The following is a 21776-nucleotide window of genomic DNA, read 5'->3' on the forward strand; positions in this document are numbered from 1 at the left end:
AGTTGTGTACAGCTCTTGCATTATTCTTTCATTTTTCATGTCCTTTGTATCCTGTCTTGTGAGTTCCTTAAGGTGCAGAGCTGGGTCTTCTGTTCCTTTATGTGTGTGTGTGTTTGTACATCTATCGCTTCTCGGCCTTTTGCTAAGATCAAGTGTGTGTTTGTACATCTGCCTGCTCACCCACCCACCCAACAACACACACTTACGGTCAGCCTATTGTGTGTCCAGCTCGGGGCCTTTTCCCACAGGGTGCTGAAGAAGTCTGTGCCTAAGCTAGAGCTGTCGGCCGGAGCCCAGAGGACAGCGTGGGCTGGGAGGGGCAGGGAGGCAATTTTTAGCGGAGTCAGGAGGAGTTGAGCTTCTGAAAGTTGGGATAACTCAGCCTTTCTGATGAGGTCCTCTGAAAAAATACCTGATCGGGCCCTTTGTTGTTCACCAGTCCTTTATTTCCAGGGGCCCGCCTGCACCCTGGCCAGGAAGTTTGTAGGCAACAAAATAGAATCCACCTTCCCTATCACTCACCCCTTTTAAAATGTGACTAATTCTGAGCTGACTGAGCCTGGGCCAGACGTGGAGATGGTTATGCCTGGACCACGTTTTATGGTGTGTCATTTCTGACTTGCTGGGAAATCCTTTGGCGGTAGTGTGGGGGTGGGGCTGGAAAGCAGAGCATTGCTGGGGCTGGAGTTCTTCTAGGATGTGTGCAATTTAGAGACCTCATGCCAACAGGAGTGTGGGCTACGTGCTTTGTCTCATGGACAACAGAGAAGAGCCTGGACTTGGAGTCAGAACGGGCCTGGGTTTGGGTCCTAGCAGTTGGCCCCGACCATCTAGTAGCCTTGGGCATATCGCTGAACCTATCTGGGCCTCCGTTTCCTTATCTGTAAAAAGGCGGATATGAAATTTACCTCATGGGTTTTTGTGAGGGTTAAATGAGCTGGTATATGTTTCTGCCCACTGACATGGTTCCTGGTGCATAGTGACTTCTTGATCCTTTCTAAAAACTTAAGGTTTTATTCATTAGATCCCTAAGAGTATTTTAGGGTGCATTGTGTGTTAAGTGCTATGGGAAAAAAACAAGAGTTAACAGGGGTCTTCTTTCCAGAAGGAATTGCAGTCTCCATGGGGAGAGAATGATGCCCACAGCAATAACTCTTGATTCCTTATATCCTACAGCAATGCCGTCTGAGAGAAATAGAATGCAGGCTACGTAGGTAATGTGAAATCTTCTAGTAGCCATGTTAAAATGTAAAAGGAAAAAGGTGAAATTAATTTTAAATAATATATTTTATTTAACCCAATATATCTAAAATAAAATCATTATCCTTTCAGTGTGTACTCCACATGAAAGTTGTTAATGAGACATTTCACATCTTTTTTTTTTTAAATCATATTAAGTCTTTGAAATCAGTGTGTTCTCTATCCTTGCAGCACATCTCAGTTTGGGCTGGCCACGTTCCGAGGGCTCGGTAGCCGTGTGGGGCTGGTGGCTGTCGTGTTGGACAGTGCAGCTCCTGGACTGATGCGTCAGCTGCTGTCTGCATTTTGGAGGGGAACAGCTGTGCTCATAGGGTCTGTGGTTTGTTTGGGTGATAGAGACAGTGAAGAGCAGAGTGGGGCTAGGGCTCGGGTCTTCACTGCACTAGGAGCAGGGGAAACTTGTATTTGCCGAGTGTCCATTGTGTCCCAGGCACTGTGCCAGACACTCTGTTATTCTGTTGAATTCTCACAACAGTCCGGTGTGGTGGATGGATATCATGTGCATTTTACAGATGAGGTACCAGAGGCTAAAGAGGCCAGGCAGCTTACTCAAGGCCACACAGTCAGGTGGAATTAGAATTCGGACCAAGACTTTCTGACTCCAGGGCCTTCCATTACCTGCTCTCTTCTGTCTACACAGAGAAAGAGAATTTGCACACAGCGTAGTACTTAGGCCAGGCACTCAAGGAAAGCTCCAGGGCACAGGAGGGGCACCTTGGCAGGCCTGTTCCAGAAGGGCTAAAAGCAGCATTCTTTCTGCTCATGGGTTGTGTCTGAAAGGCAGACTCTTAAGCCATTGGGGGGCGGGGCTGCAGAGGTGTGTGGTGAGGGAGAGGAGCCCGGGTTGGGCAGCAGGTGGAGAGGCCGGCTAGCTGAGCCCTGTCCCCCCTGCCACCTGGGAGTGCCAGCTGCTTCATGGAGCTCCAAGCAGCTGAGACTTTCTACTCGGGAAACCCGAAGAATTTGGAGAGGTTGGGACACAGCGAGTTCTGGAATGCACACGTGCTTTCAGCAGTCACATTCTCTCACCAAATACTCACTGAATCTGTGCTCTGGGCCGGAATGATTGGGTGTTATCTTGCCCTGTGTGATGTCGCCGTTTACCTGGGAGGATCCTGCTCTGAGTGTGGTTAGACTTCACAGTAACCTGTGAGAGTCCGCGCGTTATCCTCATTTCACAGCGCAGGAAGCTGGGGCTCAGAGGGGAGATGTCGAGCACAAGGTCCAATGGCTGCTGAATGGAAGCTACAGGACCTCAGAACTAAGTTTTGACTTATTTGTCCGTCTGTCTGTCTAGCTGGCAGTCAGTTATCAGCCTCTCCTACATGCCAGGCATTGAGCTCTGTTCTCAGATCTTTTTGGTTTGTGTGTAGCGTTTGTTCTGTTATATATTTAAGAGCAGTCACGATGCTGTCGGATGTTGAGCAGGGGCATGGGTCTGCTGCACATGAGGCGCTGCTCGAGGTGCTGGGCCCTGTCGACCTCAGGGATTCCTCCCAGTCCTCTTGCAGAGGAGGAAACTGAGAGGCAGAGACACGTTACTTTCTGAGGTCACACAACTCTGGTGGAACTAGGACTTCAGTCCCTTTCTCTTCAGAGCTCAGGAGACAATGCTTCTTTAGGAGAGTGCCTGGCTGAGAATGCTGTATTGACACGAGAGAACGACATCGAGTGTGTGTGAGCCCCATCAAGGCATCTTTTTGTTCCTCCTTCCTGCCCCTCTTCCTTCCTTACGCAGTTCGAGCTCAGGGTGTAGTCCTCTCTAGGTTGGGAGCATCCTGGAGCTGTCATCTTCCATGGAACCAACAGCCTAAGCAGATCTGCAGAGAACCCAGTCCAAACTGCTGGCCATCTGGGAAGCCCTACACTTTAGGGCCAGGGGGGTCTGTGACAGGAAGGTATCTCGGAGAATAACTAGCAAATCGCCCACTTTATAGAGGGGAAACTGAGTCCTACAGAGATCAGCCGTGTAGACTGTGCGTTGTAGGTGCTTCCAAGTATGTCTCTCCCTGTCTGAACAGCAAGTTCCTGTGCTGGGAACCTTGGCCTGACCTTTACCATTCTTCACAGGAAGTGGATACTGAGAATCACACACTTGCTGGGTGAATGGCTCTGTCCCCACCTCCCCTGCCTGGGCACTTTGAGAGAAACAGCCTCACCATTTGTCCTTTCCTGAGAAGGAAAAATCAAGGAACATTCACACTGCGTGGCATCTGGCCCCCCGGGAGTCTGCATGCTCCTCCATAGGCAGAAGGAGCAGACCAGGATGGACACCTTGTGCTGCTTGTGGGCAGAGATGAGGGAGGAAACTCCCAAGCCCAGGCTTCCCAACCAAGAGGCAGGGGTTCCGAGGCTCTGGGAGAGGAGGAATTATGGGCGGAAGAGCACTGGTTAGAAGCCTGCATTTATCTGCTGTGTGACTTGGGGCATAGCACCAGCTCTCTGAGCCCCTGTCACCAGAGCGAGGCAGGTGAACTCACAAATAGGTTTGGGTTGATGCCCTTGCAGAACTTGCATAAATCAAATGAGGTGTCACGTTTAACAGTTCTGAATACCCGGGAAACATGACTTAAATGTAAGACAGGCTTTTTTGTCACCAACGAGCTGCCGACACCCTCCACTCGTCACCCCAAGGCAGCCACTGTATTTTCTCTCCTTATAAGAAGACTCCTCCTTGAGTAGGAGCGGGAATGCTCTTCCTTGTGGCTTCTGCTCCACCCTTTAGAACAGCCCACCGTCAAGTCTTCTGTGCTCGGGAACATTCGGCCCTGTCCACTCGGACTTCTCTCCTCCCTACAAAGCATCTTCAGCTCCCTCATCCGTTCCTCTCCGACCCATGTTTTGCACCAACTCACTCCCCTTTAAACACTGTCCATCTTGTTGATGGCCCACCCAGTGTCACACCCAGGACAGGATGCAGTAGCCAAATCCAGAGACGTGGCCTCGCTGGTGTGGCCTGTGCCTCCTCTCCAGGCAAGTCGCTGTGACCATCTGACTATGGAAGCGTGAACTCGGTGGCGTTTGCTGAGCTGCTGGTGGAAATGGGAAAAGCCCTCCCGGGTCTCTCATCTGTCATGTTGCCAGAGAAAAACCGTGTCCCGGTCGGCCTGTTTGAGGACTTTCCGGCTTCTGGTTGTAATCTTCCACACTGTAACATAAGTTTGCCCCAGATGCCAATATTATATCGCTGTTTTTTTCAGGAAAACTTAATTGGAATTTTTAATGCATTTTTTGGGGGTGGGCTGTGTTTCCATTTGCCTCTAAAAAACAATGAGAAGGAAAACAAAGTGTGATCTTATTGCCAGAAATGATGGAGCCAAATCTGAAATTAATTTACAAAGTCATTAGTATTTTCCATTTGTGAACCCAGAAATGATTATAAGTGCAGTTCCTTGTAATTAACTACAAATTAGAAAAGGGTCAGGAGGACGTTGCAGGGACCGACACACTCAACTCTTGCAGAAGCAGATGGGTGTGGGGGCCCTCAAGGGTTGCTTTGGTTTTTGCTCCAGTCTGTGATTGGGGAAAGTAAGACAGACTCAGATATCCTCAGAAGAGAGCACTTTTCCAACAATTCAAACCTGGCAGGAACCTTCAGAATGATCTGTTCTAAGCTTCTTGTTTTCTGAATGAGGCCACTGAGAGACTCAGGGAGGGTAAGCGACTTGCCGAAAGTCACACAGCCAGGAGGGCCAGAACCCCCACTCCAGGCTCCGGACACCCCTGCCCCCGGGTGCTTGTCTGCTTGAGCCCTCCATGTTGGGCACCTACGATGCTCCTGTCAGCAATGCTCCTCAGTGGAGCAGAGGAAATGAACCGTCCGATCAGTCACCCTCTTCGACACACTTGGGGTTCAGATGTGCTGGCGCGCACTGCATGTCCCCCTGGTTACAGGGAGAAAGCGGTGGTTCTCCTTCCCTTCAGGGAGCCCAGTTATTCCCAAAGTTCATCACAAGCCGAACCCCAGCGCTGCACGTGCAGACTCTGCTGTGCTGGGAGCGGCGCGGGCCTGCGGTCAGAGAGCACGTGTGTCCATGCTGAGGTCTTTGCAGCGGGAGCTGTTCCCGCCCGTCCCTCAGCACAGAGACAGGGGCTCTCAGATGTCACCGAGCCATCGGGGGCCTTTTGAAATGCTGTTCCCCTGACCCATTCGATGTGAGGTCCTGTCATGTCAACCCCCCCACCCACCCACCTGGTCGTGGGGTGTGTGTGTGTGTTGGGGGGGACATACAGACCCCGAGATTGGCAGAGCAGCACTGAGAATGGCCACTGCCGAGAGTCCCGGGTCCTGGCTTCCTTGCTTTCCTAACTAACAGGGTCTCTTCACGGGCTGGAAGGGACCCTTCCTTCAAGTTGCACTGCTCTTTCCCGGCTGGACACTTAACCCTATCCCAACCTCTTGGGCTTCCTTTCTTCCACCTCTGACGCTGGGTGCTGGGACGGTTGTGAAATTACTAAAGGCATGCCACCTGTTCTCCAAGAATCGTATTTGCAAGTGACTGTGCCCGGCTGTGCCCTACCCTGCCCTGCAAGCTGCAGGTGTGATATGGCACCTCACACTCACAGGCACCACGGGAGACCTGATAGCTTTATTTCACAGACGGGGAAACTGAGGTTTACAGAGGTTTCTGTAAATGAGCCTGTGAGGCATGGAGAGGGGGTTGGAACCCAAGCTGTCTGCCCTCTGGAACCTCCCAGTGTCCTGCTGGGCGAGATGTGTCCTGGCTGGCACTGTCCTAGGAGGGTGCCATGGAAGCTGGGGAGGTACTGCGGACAGAGCTGGGCTGGTTTGGGGATGGCAGGAGAGGAGATGGCAGGGGGAAGGGCTGTGTTTGAGCAACATTCCTTGTCTGTCTCGTGGGTCTGCAATCTGAGCTCTGGCACTGTAAGGGTAACAGATGGGTTTTAGGGGAGAGAGGGTGACCCCACCAAGGGTAATCCCAACTTTGGGCAAGAAAGATTGGTTCCAGTGAGTCTCTTTCACCCCGGGACCCCCTCCCTGGACAAGAAGTCCAGGAGGCAGCCCTGGGGGCCCAGCCTGCCCCTCTCACTGCTCTCCTTGCCTGCCAGCTGCGTGACCTTGGGCGGGTGGCTTTGCCCCTTGGAAGCTCACTTTCCTCCTCTGGGAAAGGAAGGGGTCATGACACCTTCTTCATTGTTAAGATTAGATGTGCTGACACCCGAAACTTCTTGCAAAGTGCCTCGAAGCAAGTAGGCCCTCTCCATGTGATAGTTTTCATTTTCCGTTGCACTCATTTGTTTAAAAAAATAACTTTTTTTCCTCCTATGATAACAAAAATTTTAGAAGACACAGACGAGTTAATATGTTGCTGCATACACTCTCAGGCCAAGAATTTCCTAAGTGTTTACCTACCGGAGGCCTTGGAACTTTGATTTTCTCAGCTGGCTCTGTGTTGATTCAGACACCCTCTCCAAGACGCCAGAAGCAATTCCCCGCCTTGGTCTTTTGTTGTTGGGGTTTTGTGTGTGTGTTTTTGTTGTATTATAAAAATTTGAAACATACAAGTTACAGGTAAATTATAACATGCCCACAGAACTTCCACCAGATTTAACAAATGTTAATATTTTTCCATATTCACTTCAAATGTCTGTAATGTCTTATTTCTTTCCTAAAAGATAGAAAATAAAAAGACTCTGCCGAAGGCCTCCTTTACTCCTTCCCCCTTCTCATTCTTCTTCCTCTCTTCTCACAGGTATTTACTCTCTCGAAATTGATGTGTGTCCTTCCCAGCCAGGATTTTGTTGCTATTGTTTGTAAAGCCAAATAACCCTACTGGAATGTGTTTGAACCACCAAAGCCACTGATCAGCATTTGGGAGAAGCTTAAGTACCCAAGGCCAGGGGAGTGACTTAAGAGAGAGAGCAAACCCACCCACTCCCAAATTGAAATTCCAAAATGATAAATCCGCTGTCTTTGACTTAAAACTTCAGCCTGCCCCCATGGTTAATTGCAGATAGATTCATGTTGTGCTGTTTTGAGCTGCCAGGGTCATCTGGACCTTCCGTGTGAATAAACACATTCTGGAGTCCCTTATTCTTAGAGCAGGTGTTTTGGCTTTTTTCTTTAATGCTTTCCCCTCCTTGATCACAACTGTAACACATGCTTATTGTAGAGAATGTGGAATATACAGAGAAGATTAAAGTCACTCACTGGCCTCCTTACCGGCACCTGCACCCCCAACCCCCAGGGTATAGAGAACTGGAGTCACTGGGTCCTCCAAGTGGGGCCAGCGCCTGGTCTCTTAGCAGGCAGGCTCTAAGCCTATTTTACAATAGGGTGTGCGTCCCCAAGGTGAGGGAGGCAGCCACCTGCCTACGGTCAGGTCAGTGGCTGCAACCAGAGGCCATCTCCTGGTGGTTGAAGGCCTTTTTCCCACCACGCCTGCTCTTCTTGCTGGGGCCTAATCCTCTGAGCTGCCTTTTCCTGATCTAGGCATTGGGACAGGTACTCATCAGAGGGAAGGGGTCCTGCTCCCTCTTCAGGGAAACTGGGAGGCATAGCGACAGACCAGGCTGCTTTCCCGGGGTTTTCCTGGGCTTGACCTTTGACCACCTTTTCTGAAAAAGTCTAGGACGTTGTTCATTTTACTATTTTATGCTGACTGCAAGTCAATTTAATACCTCTGCCATTTTCTGGGTGTCACAAACTATTCCCGAGTTCTTCCTTTCTTTTTTCTTTAAACTGAAATTATCTTCATTAGCATCAGTTCTTTTCCAGGGGTGTTGTGCAATAAAACTTCTGTTTTTGTTTGTTTACGGTTGGTACTGATTTTAGCTTCTGCCATTTTGGAATTTTCTTTTGTTCCATTATTCCTACCAAGTCCAATTTTCCTGGGTAAAATTTTGCATATCTCAGTTATTGGATTTTTTTTCCGTCAGTTTTTAGTCAGCGACTTTCACTGGATGCAGTTTTAGCTGCTTTTAGTTTTATTTTGTGTTGACCTTTTTTCTCTGAGGTTTATTTTTCCCCTGGGTCAACTGTGCTTTTTTTCAGTGTTGTCAGGAAGATGGGGTTATTCAGTCTGCTTTTTGTCCTCAACAAACATTTGAGGTGTGTGATTTTAGCCATTATCAGTTTTGTTTGGGGTTGATTATTTCTCTCAATCTCATTTTTCTTGGTAATCTGGCCAAGAATGCCCATGGGGATCAGAATGACAGGTCAAAATGTCTTGCTTCTTTTTCGAAGAGTTTGGAACAAGCTTGTAAATTCTTCCTTTGAATTTCTTCTCTCTGCGTGTTTCCAGTGCTTTTCTCTTAGCGACAGAGAAAGTGGGAGCCCTTAGGGGTCAGGCCTGTCCTAGGAAGGGCTGTGTTGTCTCTGTCATCAGATTCCCTGCCTTCTGCCCTGTGACCTCCCAAATTCACCAACACTGAGTGCCTGCACCCTGGGCAACCATCAGAAGAGGCAGCTCCAGGCTGGTATGTCAGGAAGCACAGTGGATGGCGGGTCAGAAGCCCCACACTGGGGACAAGTGCCCTCCCCGCTGTGGGCTGGTCTCCCCATCAGTCCGTGTGTCTACCGGGTTGCTGGCCAGAGAGCTGTTAAAGCTCTTCCAGCTTTCTCCTTCTCTCGGTGAGATGTGGATGCTTAGGGTGTCAGGAAGCCACTGTTCCCGGGGGAAACCCCCACATGGGTAAAGCAGAGGCTTTGCCCATGGTCCTCTGCTCCGTTCCGGTCCCTGGACCCCCTGCTCCCCGCATGACCTCAGGGCCCAGCCTGACACTGCAGCAGGATATGCAGGGTGAGCCTGCTGGCCAGACCACTCGTTCTCCCCAGTCCTGGCTGCGCGGAGTGCCCTCCTGGGACCATTGCACCCAGGGGGACCAAACTCATCTGTGTAAGTAAACATGCACCTCCCCTCAAAGGAGAAGCCCCGCTCAGCCTCTCGGGGCAGCTGGAATGCTGCTCTGGGGGTCTGGGCATTTTTTATTCCTCTGTCCATCCTTTGATTGCTCGCCGTCTCCTTCTGTTAGGCCTGTGACTGTTTTCAGCTGTTTGTATATACAAGTCATGTCAGGCATCATAATTTGTGTTTGTCTGGATCAATAAAAGTAACTCTGGCTGCAGGCCAGCTGAGGATTTATAAACACCCTCCAACTCCTCCCTTCTCTACAAGACGTTAAGACTCCCTCCCATTAGCCCTCCAAGCCGGAGCTGTGGGGTGACTTGATCAGGGAAGGTGTAAAAGGTCATTTCTTTTGATGTGTTTTCTCTTTATCCTTTTTTGTGGAATTTGATCAGTATTTAAGCAACTGTGGCCCGTCCCTGCCCACTTCAGAGCAAAGCCCTTCCCTGTGCCTATTTACAGAATTACCTTTGAGGGACTGAAGTGCTGGGAACCCATTTAGACAAAGATCGTCCCTTCGTTGAGCTCTCTGTTGCCCAATAAAGTGGGCCTGGGCGTCACCAAGGCAGCCGCCAAGGGGACTTCAAGACAGATCTGGTGGCAGCGATTCTTGTGTGATGTGCTCACTTTGGAAAAGAAGAGGGTCAGGGATTCAGGTTCACACGGACCTTCAGAGTTTTAGGATCCACATTTTCTTCTGTTGGTCACATTAGGGGCAATAATAGGCCTCAGACGCCCTATGAGATCCAGTTACGTCAGGTTTTCTTATAAATGTCAAGGCAGCAATATTCGATTTCCTGCCCTGCCTTTCCCTTCCCGCACGCATGCAGGCCTTCTGCTCTTGCCAGAATTTTTATTAGGGGGAGAGGGCTGTTCAGCTTCCCTCCTCCCTCAGTGGAATCATTCCTTCCCTGGCCTTTAACCCTTTGAAGGTTGGCATGGGAAGACTTTGAATTTAGGGTTAAAGATAAAGCTTCACTATTGGCCTAGGCTGGAATTCAGGTGTGTTGGGAAATCCTTAAGAATGCAGCAGCCCCTCAGGTCCCAGAGCTGGAGCTGGCATCCTGTTAGCGTTTGGTATGAAAAGCAGCTCACGTTCCCTGCTTCCCTTCCGGTGGAGGCTGTGCCTTCGCCAAGCATTCCCTCTAAAGTGAAGTACTACCCTGGCTGTGCTAAAAGGCCCCCAAAATGTTGGCTAAGTAGATTTTTTTTTTTTTTTACCCTAACCCAGCTTCACTCAGTTGAAGGTTTGGTACGACTGTGGGTCTGCAGGCAGGGTGGAAACTGTGCCCCTGGCCCTGACAAGTGAATGTGTTTGATCCAAGAGGGTGGGAGATTCTGGAAGAGACAAGTACAAATTAATGATTTGTGTCACCATAAAAGCTGCCATCCTCTTGGGGCTGGCCTGGTGTCATAGTGGTTAAGTTCACCCACTCCGCTTTGTCGACCCTGGGTTTGTGGGTTCAGATCCAGGGCATGGATCTACATACCGCTCATCAAGCCATGCTGTGCTGGCATCCCACACACAGAATAGGGGAAGATCAGCGTAGATGTTAGCTCAGGGTCAATCTTCCTCACCAAAAAAAAAAAAACCAAAAAACTGCCATCCTCTCTCCTTCCCTAGCCCCCACTGAAAGTAGGGGTGAAGGGTGGGGTAGCCTTAGTTCTCCCTTTGACTTCAGGCAAGAGAAATGGTACCTGGAGGGCAGACTGGTAATGACACTCCTTCCTCTCTCTGTTCTCCCTTCTCCCTACCCTTCTTTTCCTTTCTCTCTTGACCTCTGCCTACCCCAGGTACACTGTGTAGTCCTGGCCATCCCTCCCCAGGCACCCCAGCCTCCCCCACTGTACTCAGTGCAGCAGGCCCTCTTGGGCTGGCCACTGCCACGGCCTGGAGAGAGCCACCACGAGGCTCCCCATGAGCTCTGCAGAGGGTTCGAAGATGTCTTTGCGGGGTGAGCACTGGAAGTTTGAAATCTTCAGGTTGGGAAGCTATGTAGCGAGCCAGTGGCCTTCCTTCTGAGAGCTTTGGGTTCGTAATCCTGGGGGTGAGCCAGGTGGGTGTAGAGCTGGCAGAGGCTCAGGGCGGCCATACAATTTATTACCCAAACCAGGACTCTGTGAGTGAAAGGGGGTGCCATTGATAATGACACCAGGACAATAGGTGTGAATGGAACTGTCCTAAACAAACAGGCCTGTGGCTGTCCTACAACGGCCAGTGCCCGGTGGCCTTTTCCATTTTGTTTTAAGAGGAGTGATGCTCCCCTCCTTGGAAGCGAAGGCTAGAGTTGCCAGCTCAGATGCTCACAGGGCAGGCGGACTGCGGGAGGTGAGGCCTGATGGCAGAAGACGGAGCAGGAGTGAGGCTTCATTCCCAGTCGAAAAGGGCTTTGGCGACTCGGCATCAGCCGGTGGCCAAGTGTTGCCAGATCTTCTGATTTTTTTTTTTCCAAGAGAAGCCGAAAATCTAGATTTACATATGAAACCTCGCAGTTTTTAAAAGTTGGCAACTAATTTAAAAATCTAAGAAACGCTGTGCAGGCCAACCACAACATCTGTGGGCCGCTGCCTGTTTTCGACCTCCAGCCCAGACCAATTAATTGGTGGCTGTCTTCTTGTCTCCGAATTCCGGCAACGGGAAGTTTCTTACGGAAGTTGCCCAGATTGAGGGTGGGGAGGAGGAGAGAGGAGCTTGACTTGGCTTCCATTGAGCATTCATTTTGCACAATAAATATTTATCGAGCACCTGTTATGTTCAGGGCACTTTCTCCGTTACAGCATGTTTCCTGTTTAACGTTTTGGGATGAGCCGCGTCTCACTCGTGCTGGTGGACTCTATATCGTTCGCTGTTGTGGTCCCATGCCTCTCCCCTGGGATTGTAACCAGGATGGATGCAGTGGGAGGTATCTTAAGAGGGGAGATGGGGAGGGAGGACCTAGGGTCCAGTACTCAGCCTCTGAAAAATTTATTAGCTGCCAGCTTAACACAGCAGAGGTCCCAGGAAACGGTCCTCATCTGAGGAAGAGCCTGGGAAGGTGGAAGCTGGAGCAGAGGCAGCCCAGCCAGAGGTGCTCGTTCTGCGAGGTCCCTGAAAGTTGTACTAGGTCCAGGAGGCAGAAGTCGCCGAGGAACAGCCTGCATTCAGCTCTCTACATGGCAGAACTTTCTAATAGAGCTCTGCATCCTGTGGTGGTTGGGTTAGATGATCTCCAAGCTGGTCTTTCATTATCCAGAAAGTCTGATACCTTGAGGCTGCCTCCTGCACACCCACTAGACTCCTGGGCCTTAACCCCTTTCTGGTTCCTGGCTCTTATTTCTGATGGGCCCCTAGCAGGTACTGGCTTATCTGTACCCTCTGGCAGCTGAGCTGGGGGTCAAGTGCCCTGGGAAAGCCAGGACAACTCTGATTGAAACAGACTCAGTTTGCTGGGGGTGAGGTGGGGGGTGGGGGTGGGGGAGGATAGCAGCTCTTGGAGAGTCTGCTTTGATGCTGTGAAATGGAGCTCACGTCTGGTCTCCTGCACTAGAAATTTTAAATTGGAGATAATAATACCTACCCATAGGATGGTTTGAAGCAACTAAGGCACAGGTTGCTTAAGTAACTTGTTCAAGGCCATACAGCTGGGCAATGAGGAGCTGGGTCCCAGACCAGGTAGTGGCTTCATTGCTCTCTTACCCACTATGCTACACTGTTCGATTTTTAATTTCCTTTTGTGTGTTCATTCTTCCGTGCATCTTTTTTTTTTTTCCCTATTGTTTCGGTACTATCAGTGTTCAGATGTTTAATAGCTATGTTTTTTTCCCTGTGCGCTTGGCCAGAAGTAGGAATTCATCACCATCTGTGAACGTTTACTGAGCTGCCATAGTTTGCGTGGAATTGTACTAGCAACGTTTGACCCTGGGGCTGCGTTGGCAATAAACTGGGTCTTTCTGCAGAACTTTTGAGGACGAATCACCGACAGGTCGGAAAGAATTTCCTTGAGGAATGAGCTCTGTTGCTCACCTTGCTGATGCTGCCCCCCACCTTTGCTCTTCCCCCTCATGTCAATCTTAAGTATGTTAAGTGCTTTTTCTGCTCAGTGTCCTAGATAAGAGGTTTCCAAATGATGTCCCCTGATAACACCCCTTCGACCCCCTAATCTCAGGCTTCTTGATGGATGGAGAATTGACATCTGGTTTGTTTTGGAATAGGAGGCTGGAATAGGGGAGTCTGGAGGCCTGAGTGACTAGAGGCTGCCAGCATCTTAAGGCATTTGAAAACCACTGTGCTAAATAACAGTGAAGCTGGAGTGACCTCAGACTCTAAAGGCGATGAGAAAAAGAGCTTACCAAGTAGTCTCGCGATACACAGGAAAGGGCCCACGCGGTTTATCAGGTGGGCTCACCATGCTGATCTGGAGCACAGGGGCCTGAGCCGTGTGCAGGAGAGAGCTCGGCATCCCACACACCCAGCAGCTTACTCCTGGTTTGAACACCTTCCTCATTTTCCCTGGCATGTCCCCTTGCTCAGCAGATCATTCCTGGCCAGACCAGACCTCCAGGCAAAACAGCCAGGTCTCTGTGCCCCCGTCCTGGCACCCCTGTGGAAGAGGGGGTGGTCTCTGTGTACGATTTATTCTCTAATGCCAACTTGAAATTTGGTGACCCCCTTGGGGTGCTTCGCCCCTTTGGGCTTTTCATTGTTGACCAGTTGTTCCAAGGTGCGTCAGCCTGGAGTGGTACTTCTCACGTCATCAAATGATGGATCTACAGGCATTTTCACATGAATGAAAAAATAGCTAAGACATGAATGTGGCAGATAGGCCATACTGTTTTTTTCAGTGAAATCTTGAGTGTGTACATTTGTCACAATTTTTTAGAACCTAATAATGGAGCCCCTTCGTGTTTCAGCATTGGCTCTTTTCAGAGCTTATCATCCAAGGAACAGAGGAAGACATCCTTGACACAGATTATTGGAACAAAATATGTAGGGCCCTTTGCTTGCTTTTCTGCTTTTTAAAATCAGGCTTCTGATAACTTCCCCATCAGAGTTTAGGGAGTCTTGTTTTTTAAACATTTGTATTGAGGAATAATTGGACAATTATACAATCAATGACATGTATTGAAAGTGCACAATTTGATGAGTTTGACATATATACCCTCTCATGAAACTGTCACCACCATCCAGCTAATGAACGCGCCCGTCACAAGTTTCCTCCTGCCCCTTTGTAATTTTACCCTCCAGTGCCTGCTGCCCCCAGCCCCAGGCAACCACTGAGCTGCTTTCTGTCACTATACATTAGTTTGGATTTCCTAAAATTTTATATTAATGGAATCATACAGGGTGTACTCTTTTTGGGGGGGTCTGGTTTCTTTCATGCACAGCGTAATTTACAGATTCTTCCATGTTTTGGCGTGTTGCAATCGTGAATTTCTTTCTATGGGTGGGTAATATTTCATTGTGTACATACAAACGGAGGAGTTTTGGTCTTAATGTTTGAATAAGCAAAAAACTTAGCTCAGAACATCAGAATTAAGTGATCCGTGGAAAGAGGTATGTCCATGGAGGACTTGTACACTGGTGTTTTCTTTTTGTTTTAAAAGTTTCTTATGGAGGAGTTTTTTCAAAATGTATTTTGAGAGAGCAGATACTTGTTGAGCACTCATCTGACTTTTCACTTAATTAAATCAGAAGGTCTTCAGTGCTCGCCGTGCGGTGCTCGCAGAGCCCAGCGGACTTCGTGTCACGGCCAGGAGCGGGTTTGCAGATGAGGCTCTGTCCGCGGTTAGTGGGCTGCAGCCTATGTGTGACTGGAGCTGCGGTGTTCTAGACACGGAACCCTGCCACCTTTGCAGAAATGTTGAAGTCTTGCCTTCCACAGTCTTCTCCGGGCCTGGCGCTGTTTTCCACCTCTGCAGAACGTTACAGCAGATGCGCCTCCCCACCCTCAGTTCTTGGCCGGGTCGGGGTGGGGGCTGAGAGCTGCAGTTTCTGCAGTTCTGTGATTCCTGCTCAGAGCATCGCAGGAAGTTAACCTCGCGGATCCCCTTATCCTCACAGAGCCACGCACACGAGGGGCAGGGTTGCCATGGGAGTTGTGTTCGCGGCATTGGGGCAGTCCCCATCAGGAGGCAGAACGGAATGGTGTTGCTGGAGAGTTGTAAATGTGCTCATTTTTCCATTGTTTAGTGAAATTCTCCTGAAAGAAGTCTTCTGTGTATGAGAAACACCAGTGAGCCTCTGCTTAAGAGTCACAGATTGTCAAAGAAGGGACCTCGGACATATCTGGTCCAACCTGCCCATTGTATGGATGAAGACTGAGGCTCAGAGAGTGGGAGTGACTCACACATAGTCACTAATAACAGACCCGGCACTTGGGAAACCCAGGCAACTGCTTTACGCCTTCACTTTCGTAATCTGTGAGGGTGGGAATTTCGAGAAGACTTGGCAAAATTTGGTAGGCTTTGGAAGGAAATCGTTAATCTCTCAGCCTCTACTCAAAGCTGCTTCTACCATTAAAAAAAAAAGGACAGCATAAATTGTTCCCAGATGATGTTTCTAGAATGTTCTCTAGTTTCCTGACCTGATCACCAACACATTCCAGAAATTACTTAAAATTCAGTGGCAGGTGATCAGCAGCCTTGTTGGGCATGTCTCTGGCATGTGAATGAAAGGAGACAGGGGACACCTCACGTTTGTGCACCCCTCTCAGTGTGTGAAAGACCTTCATGCGCAGTCTCTCTCTGAACCCCTGGACAGCCTTCCAGGTGAGGAAACTGGCCCTGGGAGATGGAACACCTTGTCTGAGGTCACCCAGGTAGCAAAGAGAGGAGCCAGAACTGTAATCTAGGTGCCACTTCCCAGTCTCATCTTGTTTCTACCACGTCCCCCTGCAAGGAAAGTGGGTATGCAGGGCAACAGCATGACACAGTGGGAAGACCCTGGGCTTTCGTTTTTGGAGTTCAGAATTTAACTCTGCTCTCCTGCTCGCTGTGTGACCTCGGGGAAGTATCTTACCCTCTCTGAACTTCATTGTCTCCTTTTGGAAAATGGGGCTCTCTCCTATAGGATTAAAGTGTATAAAGTGCTGAGCAAAGAACTTGCTTATAGGAAGCAACTGGTCAACGTTACCTTCTTAATAAAAGTGAGGCAGAGATGGGAAAAGCTAGTTATGAAAAGAGAGCTGGTAAAACAAAAATTAGGACGGATTTGTACAAATTGCGGGATGCCCTTGGCCCTGAGCTTCTTGCACACAGACTTAAATGTTTCCTGGTTTGGTCCATTAGTCCTTGATCCTTTGCAAAGTTAAGATAACTGAGGTACTCACCAGGTGCCTTGCACATAGTAGACCCTCAGTAAATACAGACTGGCTGATTACGCGCTCTCCCTGCAGGTACTTGGAGCAGCAGAGTGTTTGTGCTTGTGCCTCCCCCCCCCCCCAACCCCCCGTTTAAATAAAACAGCAACATCCTGGCGGAGACCAGACTTTGAAGGTGCTCTTCAGGCCCAGGGCAGAGGGGGGTCAGTGGAGGTGAGGCCTGGAGGAGAGCGATGCTGGAGGTGGCTGTGCCATGGCATCAGGGCTCCCAGGATCAGTGCAGACCAGGACGGGGGCAGGGGAGGACGCTGCTCTCTGACACTTAGATGCAGTCTCACTGTCCCCTGTTCGTTTGTTTTTTAAGAACATCTCCGTTTAAGTAATTGATGTTCTGAGCAGGGGAGCGAGGAGCCTATTCCCTCTGCTGGGAGAGCCAGCAGCCACCTAGGCGCAGATTCAGACTTCGTAAGGGGTGTGGGGACAAAGCTCAGCGTTTGGAGAAGAGGTCCTCCTTCCCCATCTGTCCCTCCTGCCGCCTGATGCTGGGCACACAGGACACCCGGGATGCCTCAAGAAGAGGCCCAGAGATGCAGGAACTTGATCTTGCCTGAGGCCTGAAGCAGCTCCCCGCTCATGGCCAGGCCGAGCTGAGGGTGCCCTACTGTGGGGTGAGAAGAGAGCGCCCGGGAACCCTTGCCTCCCACTCCACCAGCCCCGCAAGTGGCCCCAGCCTCCTGTGGCCCCTCCCTCCCGTTTGCTCCTTCCAAGGAGCCTGTTTGAGAATTCAGTGATTCACTTCCCGTCTTCAACCCTTGTTTAGTGTTCGCTCCATTGTTACCAAACAGTCCGGGCCCCAGTGGCATGGGCTGTTCTGTGGCTCTGGCTCAGGAGGGAGGAGAGAGCCGGAACTGTTTCCGGAGCCGCAGAGATGGGCCCGGCTTACTTGAAAGCCAGGCTGAGATGGCGCTGGGGCCCCGACAGCTGGGTGTGTGGAGGTTGGGAAATGCGAGAACGCAATCCTCTTTCACAGAAACCGCCCTGGCCTTCCTGCGCTTGACGGAGCCCCTGCCCTTTGTTGTGGTATTAGCTTCTTTGTTAGCCAACAGCTGAGTTTTCCATTTGGGGTCACATAGTTTTGGGATCATGGATTCCTGGAGTAGAAAAAAGAACACTGGAGTTCACTCAGAAGGGTCCTTGGGTAGATGCTGTCCCCTCCCAGGCCTGTTTCCTTGCGTATGGGGGAAGAAAAGGGGGTGGCAGTGAAATGGCTGATCTTTAGAGCTCCCCAAACCCCCAGCTCTGAAGTCCTGTGGTTCCTGAGCCTGGAATACCCCACAGGAGGTCATCTGTGTCCACTCCCATGTCCGGGTCCAATTCCACCAAAACTGGCCACAGATGTGAGCACAGCCGTGAGCCACCGCATTCACTGCATGACCTCTGACTTCTGGGGTCAGCAGGTCTGCAGCCTCCCTCACCTTTCTGGTTGCAAGCACCCTTCTCTCTCAGGAAGTTGTTTGATGTCGATTTAATTCCATCGTGTCGTATCACATCTGCGAGTGCCACTGTTTAGCTGATATTGATGTGAGATTTGGGGGTTTTTTGTTTTGCTGCTAACCTGCAGAGAGAGTCAAAGTTCTGAAGTTTTCTCTCTCCCCTCTGTTTGCTGTTCCATTTATAACAGAGAAGAAAGGGATTTGGTTGGGAGTCCCCATTCCTGATCATGTGTTTGCTCTGCTGGTGGTGATGATTCAGGTTTGTTTTCTCCAAGGCCCTACGTGCCTAAAGGCGGTAAAGGAATGGAAGGTGTAGACACGGTCACCTTTAAGCTTCTTTTCACTGCACATCCGTGTATTTCACAGGTATGTGGCATGTCCATGCTAGAAGGCAAGGCGACCCTGGAGATGCATTGAACCCATCATTTTATAGATGAGGTGACACATACCTAGAGATGCCCCGTTATTCAGCAGCACAGCCAGTGTGAGGACCACGGATGCTCTACTTCACTCCCCAGTGTAGGCCCAGATGTCTGCATGCTTTCTCTTCTGCTAAATCCAAGGCTGATAGAATCTCCATTCAACAAATATTTGTTGAGCGAATTTATTACACAGCCTTCTCGCTAATGTCTGCCTACAACTTTAGCCACAGAGGACTTTGTGTCTCTCTGGTATGGCAAGTGAGGTGGGTGGCACTTCCTCGCTCAGAGGCATTGTAACTTCCTGCACTTCCCCACTGGTGGCTTTAGCGTAACTAACTGGCACCTGTGGTTATCATGCCCCTGCTGTTTTTAGTTGTACCTCTTAAGACCTGCTGATTGCTTAGACCTGCTGATTGCTTAATGAACATTTCTGGATTGGGTCTCTGGCAGTAATATGCATCTGTGGGTCCCTTGCCACGGGGCTTGATGTCTTGATGGGGTTCATAGGGCTAGGGTGCAGCCTGAGGTTTTTATTTGTTTCCTACATCTTCTGATTGTCGATGCACAGAGGAATAATTCTGTTATCATGACCTACTTGTGAACACATGTAACATGCCAGCCTTGTGCTCCATCCAGGGTATAGGGAAAGTTCACTTGGGTCTCCTTGCCCTCGAGGAGCTCATGTCTTAGTTGGGAGGGGAAGTTTCTTAATCATACCAGGCCTTTGGTGCTAAGTGATGATGCGTGTAGGACAGTAGGGACTGTAAGGGGAGGAGAGGAGAACAGAGAGAGGTGTCTCTCAAGAAAGAGCCACAGAGTGGGAAAATTTTTGAGTTGGAGGCATATTTGGGTCTGTCATAGGGCCGGAGAGAGCCTCTGGACCCACGTATCATCTCAGCATGCCACCTCTGGCTGAAGATCCCTGACTTGGGGATGCAGAAGCCCCCTGTTCAGATGCTATGGCTGCAACGTTTTACCTCTGCTGCTTGGGTGAGTTAAACACTTTGAATTTCTGTACCTGTAAATCAGCTTCGAATATCCGTCTGCTGTCTGGGGGTCTGATGAGGTTGGGAGGGGGTGCTGTGTGAATCTTGGCTGGGCCTGGGTGGGCTGGGTGTGGGAGAGGGGGCCTCACCTGGGGGCCTTTCTGTGCTCCTGATCCGAGCTGCTTTGGGCTGCAGCTTCTAGCCCAGAGCCATTTAGTTGTCGAGGCCAGCGTGAGCAGCAGGCTGTCGCCACCCTGACATTGTAAGTGCTTGCCTGGCTCCGCTGAAGTCCTCCTTCTTGTTTGTTTGGAATTCCTATCTTCCTGCCCATAGGGGTTCTTTGCTCTCTTAGGTGAAATTGCCCCCAATGAACCAGAACGTTTTGTTTAGGTACAATAGGAAGTCTGTCCTCTTAGACTGAAAGGAATGCTAATTGGCTGCTTAACTGTCCTCAGGATACCGATGCCCAGAATATACAGGACACCCATTCTTTGTCACCGGTTCGATGAAAACTGCTTATGTAAGCTTGTAAAGCCTTGGTCCAGAAAGAAGCAGAGGGTTTGTGGAATGATGGAGATTGGTGTCCTGCAAATACTATATTTTCTGCATACAAAGTTAGCTATTTAACCTCAAGGTCCTTAAACGAACTTTTTCTAGAAGGGTGGTCATTTCCCACCCCTCCCTTACTTCCAGCCCCCCTACCACGGCTGAACTGAAAGTGCTGAGGATTCTAAAGGCTTTGGGGCCTCTTTTAAAAATAGGGAAAGAGTTGTAAATGTGGCTAAGACTGAAATGTGGGAATGTTCCTTTCCCAGCCCATATTGTACGGTATTTCACTAGGAATTGTTGTAAAATTGAAGCTTGAGGGAGCACTTGTCCGGAAGTACTACCTCTCAGCTCAAAAGTCACTGGGTGCTCAGTTTACTCTTTGCATGTTCTCTCACACTTGTGACATTGTTTTATCTCTCTGGCCAGTGACTCATAATTAAGTCAAAACTGTGCAGTTAACACAAAACCTCCTGATTTGCCCTCTTCACCTCTCCCCCCCAACTCCCCCAGTCACGAATGCCTGCCTGACATTTTCTAGAAGTCTTTGGAAACTTTGATTTGTTTGGTTAATTAGCACAAGGTGGCTAGTTATCATTACTATCGTCATCATCGCCTGGTTCTACTTGTTCAACCAAAAAGTCTGTGAGAATCTTCTCCAAAAAAAGGAGAAAGAAAATCCCACCCGAAACGTGCAGTCTGCCCACAGGAAGTGATTCACGGTGCTCGATTCATGCAAACCTGGTGGGGCAGGAGGTGGGAGGCTGGGAACCGGCTCTGGGAAAAGACGGCCGGAGAGGATACTCAGACCTTAATGGTTTCTGCTTTGTGGAAGAAAGTGAAAAACAGGATGACTAAGAGTACTGCAATAAGAATTGTTTGTTTAGTGAAGTGAGTTAATATTGAAGCTCTCTGGCAGATAAGACATGAGAAATTACAGTTGTCAGAGGAGGTGACTTTTCGCTGCCCTGCCCTTTTTATTTTTTAAGGGAGCAGAGAGATTTCTCAGTCTTGAGGCATTTATAGCGGAAGGTCGAGGTCTGTGGCCCAGTCCCCCTCGTCACTGTAAGCCCTGATTTTCTCTTCTGCAGAGAAAAGAACCTAAGTTGAGATATTAGATAATAGTCTCCATTAGCTCTTTCTTCCTCTTTTCTCTTCTTTTTACCTTTCCCTCCAAAGTTAGGCTTCGGAGACTGGTAAATGTCTCTCCCTAACCGCTGTTTTTTGTCTCCCACGTGGAGCATCCCGTTGTCAGAGAAAGAAGGAACCCCTTCTGTCCTGTGGACTTCAGCCTGGCATTCTATTTGGTTCCCCCCCAAATTGAGTATACAAATTAATCCGTTTCTCAAAAGCAGTTTGGAAACCGAGAAGCCTCTGCTTGTTGGCCCTGTGCACAGCCCTGCTGCACAGCGGGACTCCAGGAGGCTGGAATCCCCCAGCAGAGTGATTCTAGACACACCTGGACTCGTGATTCTGTTTCAAACTCACTGTGTTTTATGAGGTGCGCTGTGGGGGTGGCGTGGTCCTGTAAGCTGGAGTGAAGGGCGGGCGCTTTCTGCCTTACGCCCATAGAATGTGCCAAGGGCTGTGAGTGTCCTGAACGTTCTGTGAGTGATCTCTTTAAAAACAAACAGATAAAATGATCGTCAGGCTTAATTCCACTCCCCGTGAATGTTAACTGGCTGAGTGAAATGGCCCTCCCGAAAGTTCTGTGAAGCCTGGCAACTATTCTTTCTTCTTCTTCCCGTAACCAGAGACCAACCCAGATCTCCGTAGCGTCTTCCATTTGTGACTTGAAACCTGTACAATCCAGCTGATATTAGAGAAAAAGCAATCTTCATCAAGTTGGTGCCTGGCAAAAAAAAGCTGTTAAATAGAAAGATTTCAAATGAAACGCTCCCCC

The 21776-nt window shown here is 49.6% G+C and overlaps 1 protein-coding gene across 1 annotated transcript in view; it reads left to right on the forward strand.

The window, feature by feature from the left end:
* SMAD3 (SMAD family member 3) overlaps positions 1-21776 on the forward strand; it is a 120817-nt gene that overhangs the window by 57231 nt on the left and 41810 nt on the right. The gene's annotated exons all lie outside the window — the stretch shown is intronic.

The sequence above is a fragment of the Equus quagga genome, chromosome 2, assembly GCF_021613505.1.
Source record: "Equus quagga isolate Etosha38 chromosome 2, UCLA_HA_Equagga_1.0, whole genome shotgun sequence".
Classification (NCBI taxonomy): domain Eukaryota; kingdom Metazoa; phylum Chordata; class Mammalia; order Perissodactyla; family Equidae; genus Equus; species Equus quagga.